The following is a 14,393-nucleotide window of genomic DNA, read 5'->3' as shown; positions in this document are numbered from 1 at the left end:
CAAAAAATTCAAGGTTTTTCGCACGACCCCCGACCAGAAAAAATCGAAAAAATGATTTTTTCTCGAAAAATTTTCAAGTTGAAAATTTTGCGTGATTCAAAAAATTCAAGGTTTTTCGCACGACCCCCGACCAGAAAAAATCGAAAAAAATGATTTTTTCCCGAAAAATTTTCAAGTTGAAAATTTTGCGTGATTCAAAAAATTCAAGGTTTTTCGCACGACCCCCGACCAGAAAAAATCGAAAAAAAATGATTTTTTCCCGAAAAATTTTCAAGTTGAAAATTTTGCGTGATTAAAAAAATTCAAGGTTTTTCGCACGACCCCCGACCAGAAAAAATCGAAAAAAATGATTTTTTCCCGAAAAATTTTCAAGTTGAAAATTTTGCGTGATTCAAAAAATTCAAGGTTTTTCGCACGACCCCCGACCAGAAAAAATCGAAAAAAAGGATTTTTTCCCGAAAAATTTTCAAGTTGAAAATTTTGCGTGATTCAAAAATTTGAAGTTTTTTCGCACGACCCCCGACCAGAAAAAATTGAAAAAAATGATTTTTTCCCGAAAAATTTTCAAGTTGAAAATTTTGCGTGATTCAAAAAATTCAAGGTTTTTCGCACGACCCCCGACCAGAAAAAATCGAAAAAAATGATTTTTTCCCGAAAAATTTTCAAGTTGAAAATTTTGCGTGATTCAAAAAATTCAAGGTTTTTCGCACGACCCCCGACCAGAAAAAATCGAAAAAAATGATTTTTTCTCGAAAAATTTTCAAGTTGAAAATTTTGCGTGATTCAAAAAATTCAAGTTTTTTCGCACGACCCCCGACCAGAAAAAATCGAAAAAAATGATTTTTTCCCGAAAAATTTTCAAGTTGAAAATTATGCGTGATTCAAAAAATTCAAGGTTTTTCGCACGACCCCCGACCAGAAAAATTCGAAAAAAATGATTTTTTCCCGAAAAATTTTCAAGTTGAAAATTTTGCGTGATTCAAAAAATTCAACGTTTTTCGCACGACCCCCGACCAGAAAAAATCGAAAAAAAAAATGATTTTTTCCCGAAAAATTTTCAAGTTGAAAATTATGCGTGATTCAAAAAATTCAAGTTTTTTCGCCCGACCCCCGACCAGAAAAAATCGAAAAAATTAATTTTTCCCGAAAAATTTTCAAGTTGAAAATTTTGCGTGATTCAAAAAATTCAAGTTTTTTCGCACGACCCCCGACCAGAAAAAATCGAAAAAAATGATTTTTTCCCGAAAAATTTTCAAGTTGAAAATTTTGCGTGATTCAAAAAATTCAAGGTTTTTCGCACGACCCCCGCACGACCCCCGAAATTTTCAAGTTGAAAATTTTGCGTGATTCAAAAAATTCAAGGTTTTTCGCACGACCCCCGACCAGAAAAAAATCGAAAAAAAAAATGATTTTTTCCCGAAAAATTTTCAAGTTGAAAATTATGCGTGATTCAAAAAATTCAAGGTTTTTCGCACGACCCCCGACCAGAAAAAAATCGAAAAAAAAAATGATTTTTTCCCGAAAAATTTTCAAGTTGAAAATTATGCGTGATTCAAAAAATTCAAGGTTTTTCGCACGACCCCCGACCAGAAAAAAATCGAAAAAAAAAATGATTTTTTCCCGAAAAATTTTCAAGTTGAAAATTTTGCGTGATTCAAAAAATTCAAGGTTTTTCGCACGACCCCCGACCAGAAAAAATCGAAAAAAATGATTTTTTCCCGAAAAATTTTCAAGTTGAAAATTTTGCGTGATTCAAAAAATTCAAGATTTTTCGCACGACCCCCGACCAGAAAAAATCGAAAAAAAATGATTTTTTCCCGAAAAATTTTCAAGTTGAAAATTTTGCGTGATTCAAAAAATTCAAGGTTTTTCGCACGACCCCCGACCAGAAAAAATCGAAAAAAAATGATTTTTTCTCGAAAAATTTTCAAGTTGAAAATTTTGCGTGATTCAAAAAATTCAAGTTTTTTCGCACGACCCCCGACCAGAAAAAATCGAAAAAAATGATTTTTTCCCGAAAAATTTTCAAGTTGAAAATTATGCGTGATTCAAAAAATTCAAGGTTTTTCGCACGACCCCCGACCAGAAAAATTCGAAAAAAATGATTTTTTCCCGAAAAATTTTCAAGTTGAAAATTTTGCGTGATTCAAAAAATTCAACGTTTTTCGCACGACCCCCGACCAGAAAAAATCGAAAAAAAAAATGATTTTTTCCCGAAAAATTTTCAAGTTGAAAATTATGCGTGATTCAAAAAATTCAAGTTTTTTCGCCCGACCCCCGACCAGAAAAAATCGAAAAAATTAATTTTTCCCGAAAAATTTTCAAGTTGAAAATTTTGCGTGATTCAAAAAATTCAAGTTTTTTCGCACGACCCCCGACCAGAAAAAATCGAAAAAAATGATTTTTTCCCGAAAAATTTTCAAGTTGAAAATTTTGCGTGATTCAAAAAATTCAAGGTTTTTCGCACGACCCCCGACCAGAAAAAATCGAAAAAAAAATGATTTTTTCCCGAAAAATTTTCAAGTTGAAAATTTTGCGTGATTCAAAAAATTCAAGGTTTTTCGCACGACCCCCGACCAGAAAAAATCGAAAAAAATGATTTTTTCTCGAAAAATTTTCAAGTTGAAAATTTTGCGTGATTCAAAAAATTCAAGTTTTTTCGCACGACCCCCGACCAGAAAAAATCGAAAAAAATGATTTTTTCCCGAAAAATTTTCAAGTTGAAAATTATGCGTGATTCAAAAAATTCAAGGTTTTTCGCACGACCCCCGACCAGAAAAATTCGAAAAAAATGATTTTTTCCCGAAAAATTTTCAAGTTGAAAATTTTGCGTGATTCAAAAAATTCAAGGTTTTTCGCACGACCCCCGACCAGAAAAAAATCGAAAAAAAAAATGATTTTTTCCCGAAAAATTTTCAAGTTGAAAATTATGCGTGATTCAAAAAATTCAAGGTTTTTCGCACGACCCCCGACCAGAAAAAAATCGAAAAAAAAAATGATTTTTTCCCGAAAAATTTTCAAGTTGAAAATTATGCGTGATTCAAAAAATTCAAGGTTTTTCGCACGACCCCCGACCAGAAAAAAATCGAAAAAAAAAATGATTTTTTCCCGAAAAATTTTCAAGTTGAAAATTTTGCGTGATTCAAAAAATTCAAGGTTTTTCGCACGACCCCCGACCAGAAAAAATCGAAAAAAATGATTTTTTCCCGAAAAATTTTCAAGTTGAAAATTTTGCGTGATTCAAAAAATTCAAGATTTTTCGCACGACCCCCGACCAGAAAAAATCGAAAAAAAATGATTTTTTCCCGAAAAATTTTCAAGTTGAAAATTTTGCGTGATTCAAAAAATTCAAGGTTTTTCGCACGACCCCCGACCAGAAAAAATCGAAAAAAAATGATTTTTTCTCGAAAAATTTTCAAGTTGAAAATTTTGCGTGATTCAAAAAATTCAAGGTATTTCGCACGACCCCCGACCAGAAAAAATCGAAAAAAATGATTTTTTCCCGAAAAATTTTCAAGTTGAAAATTTTGCGTGATTCAAAAAATTCAAGTTTTTTCGCCCGACCCCCGACCAGAAAAAATCGAAAAAAATGATTTTTTCCCGAAAAATTTTCAAGTTGAAAATTTTGCGTGATTCAAAAAATTCAAGGTTTTTCGCACGACCCCCGACCAGAAAAAATCGAAAAAAATGATTTTTTCCCGAAAAATTTTCAAGTTGAAAATTTTGCGTGACTCAAAAAATTCAAGTTTTTTCGCACGACCCCCGACCAGAAAAAATCGAAAAAAATGATTTTTTCCCGAAAAATTTTCAAGTTGAAAATTTTGCGTGACTCAAAAAATTCAAGTTTTTTCGCACGACCCCCGACCAGAAAAAATCGAAAAAAATGATTTTTTCCCGAAAAATTTTCAAGTTGAAAATTTTGCGTGATTCAAAAAATTCAAGGTTTTTCGCACGACCCCCGACCAGAAAAAATCGAAAAAAATGATTTTTTCTCGAAAAATTTTCAAGTTGAAAATTTTGCGTGATTCAAAAAATTCAAGTTTTTTCGCACGACCCCCGACCAGAAAAAATCGAAAAAAATGATTTTTTCCCGAAAAATTTTCAAGTTGAAAATTTTGCGTGATTCAAAAAATTCAAGGTTTTTCGCACGACCCCCGACCAGAAAAAATCGAAAAAAATTATTTTTTCTCGAAAAATTTTCAAGTTGAAAATTTTGCGTGATTCAAAAAATTCAAGTTTTTTCGCACGACCCCCGACCAGAAAAAATCGAAAAAAATGATTTTTTCCCGAAAAATTTTCAAGTTGAAAATTTTGCGTGATTCAAAAAATTCAAGGTTTTTCGCACGACCCCCGACCAGAAAAATCCGAAAAAAATGATTTTTTCCCGAAAAATCTTCAAGTTGAAAATTTTGCGCGATTCAAAAAATTCAAGGTTTTTCGCACGACCCCCGACCAGAAAAAATCGAAAAAAAAAAAATGATTTTTTCCCGAAAAATTTTCAAGTTGAAAATTTTGCGTGATTCAAAAAATTCAAGTTTTTTCGCCCGACCCCCGACCAGAAAAAATCGAAAAAATTAATTTTTCCCGAAAAATTTTCAAGTTGAAAATTTTGCGTGATTCAAAAAATTCAAGGTTTTTCGCACGACCCCCGACCAGAAAAAATCGAAAAAAATGATTTTTTCCCGAAAAATTTTCAAGTTGAAAATTTTGCGTGATTCAAAAAATTCAAGGTTTTTCGCACGACCCCCGACCAAAAAAATCGAAAAAAATGATTTTTTCCCGAAAAATTTTCAAGTTGAAAATTTTGCGTGATTCAAAAAATTCAAGGTTTTTCGCACGACCCCCGACCAGAAAAAATCGAAAAAAATGATTTTTTCCCGAAAAATTTTCAAGTTGAAAATTTTGCGTGATTCAAAAAATTCAAGGTTTTTCGCACGACCCCCGACCAGAAAAAATCGAAAAAAATGATTTTTTCTCGAAAAATTTTCAAGTTGAAAATTTTGCGTGATTCAAAAAATTCAAGTTTTTTCGCACGACCCCCGACCAGAAAAAATCGAAAAAAATGATTTTTTCCCGAAAAATTTTCAAGTTGAAAATTTTGCGTGATTCAAAAAATTCAAGGTTTTTCGCACGACCCCCGACCAGAAAAAATCGAAAAAAATGATTTTTTCCCGAAAAATTTTCAAGTTGAAAATTTTGCGTGATTCAAAAAATTCAAGGTTTTTCGCACGACCCCCGACCAGAAAAAAATCGAAAAAAAAAATGATTTTTTCCCGAAAAATTTTCAAGTTGAAAATTATGCGTGATTCAAAAAATTCAAGTTTTTTCGCCCGACCCCCGACCAGAAAAAATCGAAAAAATTAATTTTTCCCGAAAAATTTTCAAGTTGAAAATTTTGCGTGATTCAAAAAATTCAAGGTTTTTCGCACGACCCCCGAACAGAAAAAATCGAAAAAATGATTTTTTCCCGAAAAATTTTCAAGTTGAAAATTTTGCGTGATTCAAAAAATTCAAGGTTTTTCGCACGACCCCCGACCAGAAAAAATCGAAAAAAAAATGATTTTTTCCCGAAAAATTTTCAAGTTGAAAATTTTGCGTGATTCAAAAAATTCAAGGTTTTTCGCACGACCCCCGACCAGAAAAAATCGAAAAAAATGATTTTTTCCCGAAAAATTTTCAAGTTGAAAATTTTGCGTGATTCAAAAAATTCAAGATTTTTCGCACGACCCCCGACCAGAAAAAATCGAAAAAAAATGATTTTTTCCCGAAAAATTTTCAAGTTGAAAATTTTGCGTGATTCAAAAAATTCAAGGTTTTTCGCACGACCCCCGACCAGAAAAAATCGAAAAAAAATGATTTTTTCTCGAAAAATTTTCAAGTTGAAAATTTTGCGTGATTCAAAAAATTCAAGGTTTTTCGCACGACCCCCGACCAGAAAAAATCGAAAAAAATGATTTTTTCCCGAAAAATTTTCAAGTTGAAAATTTTGCGTGATTCAAAAAATTCAAGTTTTTTCGCCCGACCCCCGACCAGAAAAAATCGAAAAAAATGATTTTTTCCCGAAAAATTTTCAAGTTGAAAATTTTGCGTGATTCAAAAAATTCAAGGTTTTTCGCACGACCCCCGACCAGAAAAAATCGAAAAAAATGATTTTTTCCCGAAAAATTTTCAAGTTGAAAATTTTGCGTGACTCAAAAAATTCAAGTTTTTTCGCACGACCCCCGACCAGAAAAAATCGAAAAAAATGATTTTTTCCCGAAAAATTTTCAAGTTGAAAATTTTGCGTGACTCAAAAAATTCAAGTTTTTTCGCACGACCCCCGACCAGAAAAAATCGAAAAAAATGATTTTTTCCCGAAAAATTTTCAAGTTGAAAATTTTGCGTGATTCAAAAAATTCAAGGTTTTTCGCACGACCCCCGACCAGAAAAAATCGAAAAAAATGATTTTTTCTCGAAAAATTTTCAAGTTGAAAATTTTGCGTGATTCAAAAAATTCAAGTTTTTTCGCACGACCCCCGACCAGAAAAAATCGAAAAAAATGATTTTTTCCCGAAAAATTTTCAAGTTGAAAATTTTGCGTGATTCAAAAAATTCAAGGTTTTTCGCACGACCCCCGACCAGAAAAAATCGAAAAAAATTATTTTTTCTCGAAAAATTTTCAAGTTGAAAATTTTGCGTGATTCAAAAAATTCAAGTTTTTTCGCACGACCCCCGACCAGAAAAAATCGAAAAAAATGATTTTTTCCCGAAAAATTTTCAAGTTGAAAATTTTGCGTGATTCAAAAAATTCAAGGTTTTTCGCACGACCCCCGACCAGAAAAATTCGAAAAAAATGATTTTTTCCCGAAAAATCTTCAAGTTGAAAATTTTGCGCGATTCAAAAAATTCAAGGTTTTTCGCACGACCCCCGACCAGAAAAAATCGAAAAAAAAATGATTTTTTCCCGAAAAATTTTCAAGTTGAAAATTTTGCGTGATTCAAAAAATTCAAGTTTTTTCGCCCGACCCCCGACCAGAAAAAATCGAAAAAATTAATTTTTCCCGAAAAATTTTCAAGTTGAAAATTTTGCGTGATTCAAAAAATTCAAGGTTTTTCGCACGACTCCCGACCAGAAAAAATCGAAAAAAATGATTTTTTCCCGAAAAATTTTCAAGTTGAAAATTTTGCGTGATTCAAAAAATTCAAGGTTTTTCGCACGACCCCCGACCAGAAAAAATCGAAAAAAATGATTTTTTCCCGAAAAATTTTCAAGTTGAAAATTTTGCGTGATTCAAAAAATTCAAGGTTTTTCGCACGACCCCCGACCAGAAAAAATCGAAAAAATGATTTTTTCTCGAAAAATTTTCAAGTTGAAAATTTTGCGTGATTCAAAAAATTCAAGGTTTTTCGCACGACCCCCGACCAGAAAAAATCGAAAAAAATGATTTTTTCCCGAAAAATTTTCAAGTTGAAAATTTTGCGTGATTAAAAAAATTCAAGGTTTTTCGCACGACCCCCGACCAGAAAAAATCGAAAAAAATGATTTTTTCCCGAAAAATTTTCAAGTTGAAAATTTTGCGTGATTCAAAAAATTCAAGGTTTTTCGCACGACCCCCGACCAGAAAAAATCGAAAAAAATGATTTTTTCCCGAAAAATTTTCAAGTTGAAAATTTTGCGTGATTCAAAAAATTGAAGTTTTTTCGCACGACCCCCGACCAGAAAAAATCGAAAAAAATGATTTTTTCCCGAAAAATTTTCAAGTTGAAAATTTTGCGTGATTCAAAAAATTCAAGGTTTTTCGCACGACCCCCGACCAGAAAAAATCGAAAAAAAAATGATTTTTTCCCGAAAAATTTTCAAGTTGAAAATTTTGCGTGATTCAAAAAATTCAAGGTTTTTCGCACGACCCCCGACCAGAAAAAATCGAAAAAAATGATTTTTTCTCGAAAAATTTTCAAGTTGAAAATTTTGCGTGATTCAAAAAATTCAAGTTTTTTCGCACGACCCCCGACCAGAAAAAATCGAAAAAAATGATTTTTTCCCGAAAAATTTTCAAGTTGAAAATTATGCGTGATTCAAAAAATTCAAGGTTTTTCGCACGACCCCCGACCAGAAAAATTCGAAAAAAATGATTTTTTCCCGAAAAATTTTCAAGTTGAAAATTTTGCGTGATTCAAAAAATTCAAGGTTTTTCGCACGACCCCCGACCAGAAAAAATCGAAAAAAAAAAATGATTTTTTCCCGAAAAATTTTCAAGTTGAAAATTATGCGTGATTCAAAAAATTCAAGTTTTTTCGCCCGACCCCCGACCAGAAAAAATCGAAAAAATTAATTTTTCCCGAAAAATTTTCAAGTTGAAAATTTTGCGTGATTCAAAAAATTCAAGGTTTTTCGCACGACCCCCGAACAGAAAAAATCGAAAAAATGATTTTTTCCCGAAAAATTTTCAAGTTGAAAATTTTGCGTGATTCAAAAAATTCAAGGTTTTTCGCACGACCCCCGACCAGAAAAAATCGAAAAAAAAATGATTTTTTCCCGAAAAATTTTCAAGTTGAAAATTTTGCGTGATTCAAAAAATTCAAGGTATTTCGCACGACCCCCGACCAGAAAAAATCGAAAAAAATGATTTTTTCCCGAAAAATTTTCAAGTTGAAAATTTTGCGTGATTCAAAAAATTCAAGATTTTTCGCACGACCCCCGACCAGAAAAAATCGAAAAAAAATGATTTTTTCCCGAAAAATTTTCAAGTTGAAAATTTTGCGTGATTCAAAAAATTCAAGGTTTTTCGCACGACCCCCGACCAGAAAAAATCGAAAAAAATGATTTTTTCTCGAAAAATTTTCAAGTTGAAAATTTTGCGTGATTCAAAAAATTCAAGGTTTTTCGCACGACCCCCGACCAGAAAAAATCGAAAAAAATGATTTTTTCCCGAAAAATTTTCAAGTTGAAAATTTTGCGTGATTCAAAAAATTCAAGGTTTTTCGCACGACCCCCGACCAGAAAAAATCGAAAAAAATGATTTTTTCCCGAAAAATTTTCAAGTTGAAAATTTTGCGTGATTCAAAAAATTCAAGTTTTTTCGCACGACCCCCGACCAGCAAAAATCGAAAAAAATGATTTTTTCCCGAAAAATTTTCAAGTTGAAAATTTTGCGTGATTCAAAAAATTCAAGGTTTTTCGCACGACCCCCGACCAGAAAAAATCGAAAAAAAAATGATTTTTTCCCGAAAAATTTTCAAGTTGAAAATTTTGCGTGATTCAAAAAATTCAAGGTTTTTCGCACGACCCCCGACCAGAAAAAATCGAAAAAAATGATTTTTTCTCGAAAAATTTTCAAGTTGAAAATTTTGCGTGATTCAAAAAATTCAAGTTTTTTCGCACGACCCCCGACCAGAAAAAATCGAAAAAAATGATTTTTTCCCGAAAAATTTTCAAGTTGAAAATTATGCGTGATTCAAAAAATTCAAGGTTTTTCGCACGACCCCCGACCAGAAAAATTCGAAAAAAATGATTTTTTCCCGAAAAATTTTCAAGTTGAAAATTTTGCGTGATTCAAAAAATTCAAGGTTTTTCGCACGACCCCCGACCAGAAAAAAATCGAAAAAAAAAATGATTTTTTCCCGAAAAATTTTCAAGTTGAAAATTATGCGTGATTCAAAAAATTCAAGTTTTTTCGCCCGACCCCCGACCAGAAAAAATCGAAAAAATTAATTTTTCCCGAAAAATTTTCAAGTTGAAAATTTTGCGTGATTCAAAAAATTCAAGGTTTTTCGCACGACCCCCGAACAGAAAAAATCGAAAAAATGATTTTTTCCCGAAAAATTTTCAAGTTGAAAATTTTGCGTGATTCAAAAAATTCAAGGTTTTTCGCACGACCCCCGACCAGAAAAAATCGAAAAAAAAATGATTTTTTCCCGAAAAATTTTCAAGTTGAAAATTTTGCGTGATTCAAAAAATTCAAGGTTTTTCGCACGACCCCCGACCAGAAAAAATCGAAAAAAATGATTTTTTCCCGAAAAATTTTCAAGTTGAAAATTTTGCGTGATTCAAAAAATTCAAGATTTTTCGCACGACCCCCGACCAGAAAAAATCGAAAAAAAATGATTTTTTCCCGAAAAATTTTCAAGTTGAAAATTTTGCGTGATTAAAAAAATTCAAGGTTTTTCGCACGACCCCCGACCAGAAAAAATCGAAAAAAAATGATTTTTTCTCGAAAAATTTTCAAGTTGAAAATTTTGCGTGATTCAAAAAATTCAAGGTTTTTCGCACGACCCCCGACCAGAAAAAATCGAAAAAAATGATTTTTTCCCGAAAAATTTTCAAGTTGAAAATTTTGCGTGATTCAAAAAATTCAAGGTTTTTCGCACGACCCCCGACCAGAAAAATTCGAAAAAAATGATTTTTTCCCGAAAAATTTTCAAGTTGAAAATTATGCGTGATTCAAAAAATTCAAGTTTTTTCGCCCGACCCCCGACCAGAAAAAATCGAAAAAATTAATTTTTCCCGAAAAATTTTCAAGTTGAAAATTTTGCGTGATTCAAAAAATTCAAGGTTTTTCGCACGACCCCCGAACAGAAAAAATCGAAAAAATGATTTTTTCCCGAAAAATTTTCAAGTTGAAAATTTTGCGTGATTAAAAAAATTCAAGGTTTTTCGCACGACCCCCGACCAGAAAAAATCGAAAAAAAAAATGATTTTTTCCCGAAAAATTTTCAAGTTGAAAATTTTGCGTGATTCAAAAAATTCAAGATTTTTCGCACGACCCCCGACCAGAAAAAATCGAAAAAAAATGATTTTTTCCCGAAAAATTTTCAAGTTGAAAATTTTGCGTGATTCAAAAAATTCAAGGTTTTTCGCACGACCCCCGACCAGAAAAAATCGAAAAAAAATGATTTTTTCTCGAAAAATTTTCAAGTTGAAAATTTTGCGTGATTCAAAAAATTCAAGGTTTTTCGCACGACCCCCGACCAGAAAAAATCGAAAAAAATGATTTTTTCCCGAAAAATTTTCAAGTTGAAAATTTTGCGTGATTCAAAAAATTCAAGTTTTTTCGCCCGACCCCCGACCAGAAAAAATCGAAAAAAATGATTTTTTCCCGAAAAATTTTCAAGTTGAAAATTTTGCGTGATTCAAAAAATTCAAGGTTTTTCGCACGACCCCCGACCAGAAAAAATCGAAAAAAATGATTTTTTCCCGAAAAATTTTCAAGTTGAAAATTTTGCGTGACTCAAAAAATTCAAGTTTTTTCGCACGACCCCCGACCAGAAAAAATCGAAAAAAATGATTTTTTCCCGAAAAATTTTCAAGTTGAAAATTTTGCGTGACTCAAAAAATTCAAGTTTTTTCGCACGACCCCCGACCAGAAAAAATCGAAAAAAATGATTTTTTCCCGAAAAATTTTCAAGTTGAAAATTTTGCGTGATTCAAAAAATTCAAGGTTTTTCGCACGACCCCCGACCAGAAAAAATCGAAAAAAATGATTTTTTCTCGAAAAATTTTCAAGTTGAAAATTTTGCGTGATTCAAAAAATTCAAGTTTTTTCGCACGACCCCCGACCAGAAAAAATCGAAAAAAATGATTTTTTCCCGAAAAATTTTCAAGTTGAAAATTTTGCGTGATTCAAAAAATTCAAGGTTTTTCGCACGACCCCCGACCAGAAAAAATCGAAAAAAATGATTTTTTCTCGAAAAATTTTCAAGTTGAAAATTTTGCGTGATTCAAAAAATTCAAGTTTTTTCGCACGACCCCCGACCAGAAAAAATCGAAAAAAATGATTTTTTCCCGAAAAATTTTCAAGTTGAAAATTTTGCGTGATTCAAAAAATTCAAGGTTTTTCGCACGACCCCCGACCAGAAAAAATCGAAAAAAATTATTTTTTCTCGAAAAATTTTCAAGTTGAAAATTTTGCGTGATTCAAAAAATTCAAGTTTTTTCGCACGACCCCCGACCAGAAAAAATCGAAAAAAATGATTTTTTCCCGAAAAATTTTCAAGTTGAAAATTTTGCGTGATTCAAAAAATTCAAGGTTTTTCGCACGACCCCCGACCAGAAAAAATCGAAAAAAATGATTTTTTCCCGAAAAATTTTCAAGTTGAAAATTTTGCGTGATTCAAAAAATTCAAGGTTTTTCGCACGACCCCCGACCAAAAAAATCGAAAAAAATGATTTTTTCCCGAAAAATTTTCAAGTTGAAAATTTTGCGTGATTCAAAAAATTCAAGGTTTTTCGCACGACCCCCGACCAGAAAAAATCGAAAAAAATGATTTTTTCCCGAAAAATTTTCAAGTTGAAAATTTTGCGTGATTCAAAAAATTCAAGGTTTTTCGCACGACCCCCGACCAGAAAAAATCGAAAAAAATGATTTTTTCTCGAAAAATTTTCAAGTTGAAAATTTTGCGTGATTCAAAAAATTCAAGTTTTTTCGCACGACCCCCGACCAGAAAAAATCGAAAAAAATGATTTTTTCCCGAAAAATTTTCAAGTTGAAAATTATGCGTGATTCAAAAAATTCAAGGTTTTTCGCACGACCCCCGACCAGAAAAAATCGAAAAAATGATTTTTTCCCGAAAAATTTTCAAGTTGAAAATTTTGCGTGATTCAAAAAATTCAAGTTTTTTCGCACGACCCCCGACCAGACAAAATCGAAAAAAATGATTTTTTCCCGAAAAATTTTCAAGTTGAAATGATTCAAAAAATTCAAGGTTTTTCGCACGACCCCCGACCAGAAAAAATCGAAAAAAATGATTTTTTCCCGAAAAATTTTCAAGTTGAAAATTTTGCGTGATTCAAAAAATTCAAGGTTTTTCGCACGACCCCCGACCAGAAAAAACCGAAAAAAATAATTTTTTCCCGAAAAATTTTCAAGTTGAAAATTTTGCGTGATTCAAAAAATTCAAGTTTTTTCGCACGACCCTCGACCAGAAAAAATCGAAAAAAATGATTTTTTCCCGAAAAATTTTCAAGTTGAAAATTTTGCGTGATTCAAAAAATTCAAGTTTTTTCGCACGACCCCCGACCAGAAAAAATCGAAAAAAATTATTTTTTCCCGAAAAATTTTCAAGTTGAAAATTTTGCGTGATTCAAAAAATTCAAGTTTTTTCGCACGACCCCCGACCAGAAAAAATCGAAAAAGTGATTTTTTCCCGAAAAATTTTCAAGTTGAAAATTATGCGTGATTCAAAAAATTCAAGGTTTTTCGCACGACCCCCGACCAGAAAAAATCGAAAAAAATGATTTTTTCTCGAAAAATTTTCAAGTTGAAAATTTTGCGTGATTCAAAAAATTCAAGTTTTTTCGCACGACCCCCGACCAGAAAAAATCGAAAAAAATGATTTTTTCCCGAAAAATTTTCAAGTTGAAAATTATGCGTGATTCAAAAAATTCAAGGTTTTTCGCACGACCCCCGACCAGAAAAAATCGAAAAAAAAATGATTTTTTCCCGAAAAATTTTCAAGTTGAAAATTTTGCGTGATTAAAAAAATTCAAGTTTTTTCGCCCGACCCCCGACCAGAAAAAATCGAAAAAATTAATTTTTCCCGAAAAATTTTCAAGTTGAAAATTTTGCGTGATTCAAAAAATTCAAGTTTTTTCGCACGACCCCCGACCAGAAAAAATCGAAAAAACGATTTTTTCCCGAAAAATTTTCAAGTTGAAAATTTTGCGTGATTCAAAAAATTCAAGGTTTTTCGCACGACCCCCGACCAGAAAAAATCGAAAAAAATGATTTTTTCCCGAAAAATTTTCAAGTTGAAAATTTTGCGTGATTCAAAAAATTCAAGTTTTTTCGCACGACCCCCGACCAGAAAAAATCGAAAAAAATGATTTTTTCCCGAAAAATTTTCAAGTTGAAAATTTTGCGTGATTCAAAAAATTCAAGGTTTTTCGCACGACCCCCGACCAGAAAAAATCGAAAAAAATGATTTTTTCCCGAAAAATTTTCAAGTTGAAAATTTTGCGTGATTCAAAAAATTCAAGGTTTTTCGCACGACCCCCGACCAGAAAAAATCGAAAAAAATGATTTTTTCTCGAAAAATTTTCAAGTTGAAAATTTTGCGTGATTCAAAAAATTCAAGGTTTTTCGCACGACCCCCGACCAGAAAAAATCGAAAAAAAATGATTTTTTCCCGAAAAATTTTTAAGTTGAAAATTTTGCGTGATTCAAAAAATTCAAGGTTTTTCGCACGACCCCCGACCAGAAAAAATCGAAAAAAATGATTTATTCTCGAAAAATTTTCAAGTTGAAAATTTTGCGTGATTCAAAAAATTCAAGTTTTTTCGCACGACCCCCGACCAGAAAAAATCGAAAAAAATGATTTTTTCCCGAAAAATTTTCAAGTTGAAAATTTTGCGTGATTCAAAAAATTCAAGTTTTTTCGCACGACCCCCGACCAGAAAAAATCGAAAAAAATGATTT

The sequence above is a fragment of the Uranotaenia lowii genome, chromosome 2 (genome assembly GCF_029784155.1).
Source record: "Uranotaenia lowii strain MFRU-FL chromosome 2, ASM2978415v1, whole genome shotgun sequence".
In the NCBI taxonomy this organism is placed as follows: Eukaryota; Metazoa; Arthropoda; class Insecta; order Diptera; family Culicidae; genus Uranotaenia; species Uranotaenia lowii.
The sequence above is the reverse complement of the archived record's forward strand: the minus strand, read 5'-3'. Positions refer to the sequence as shown.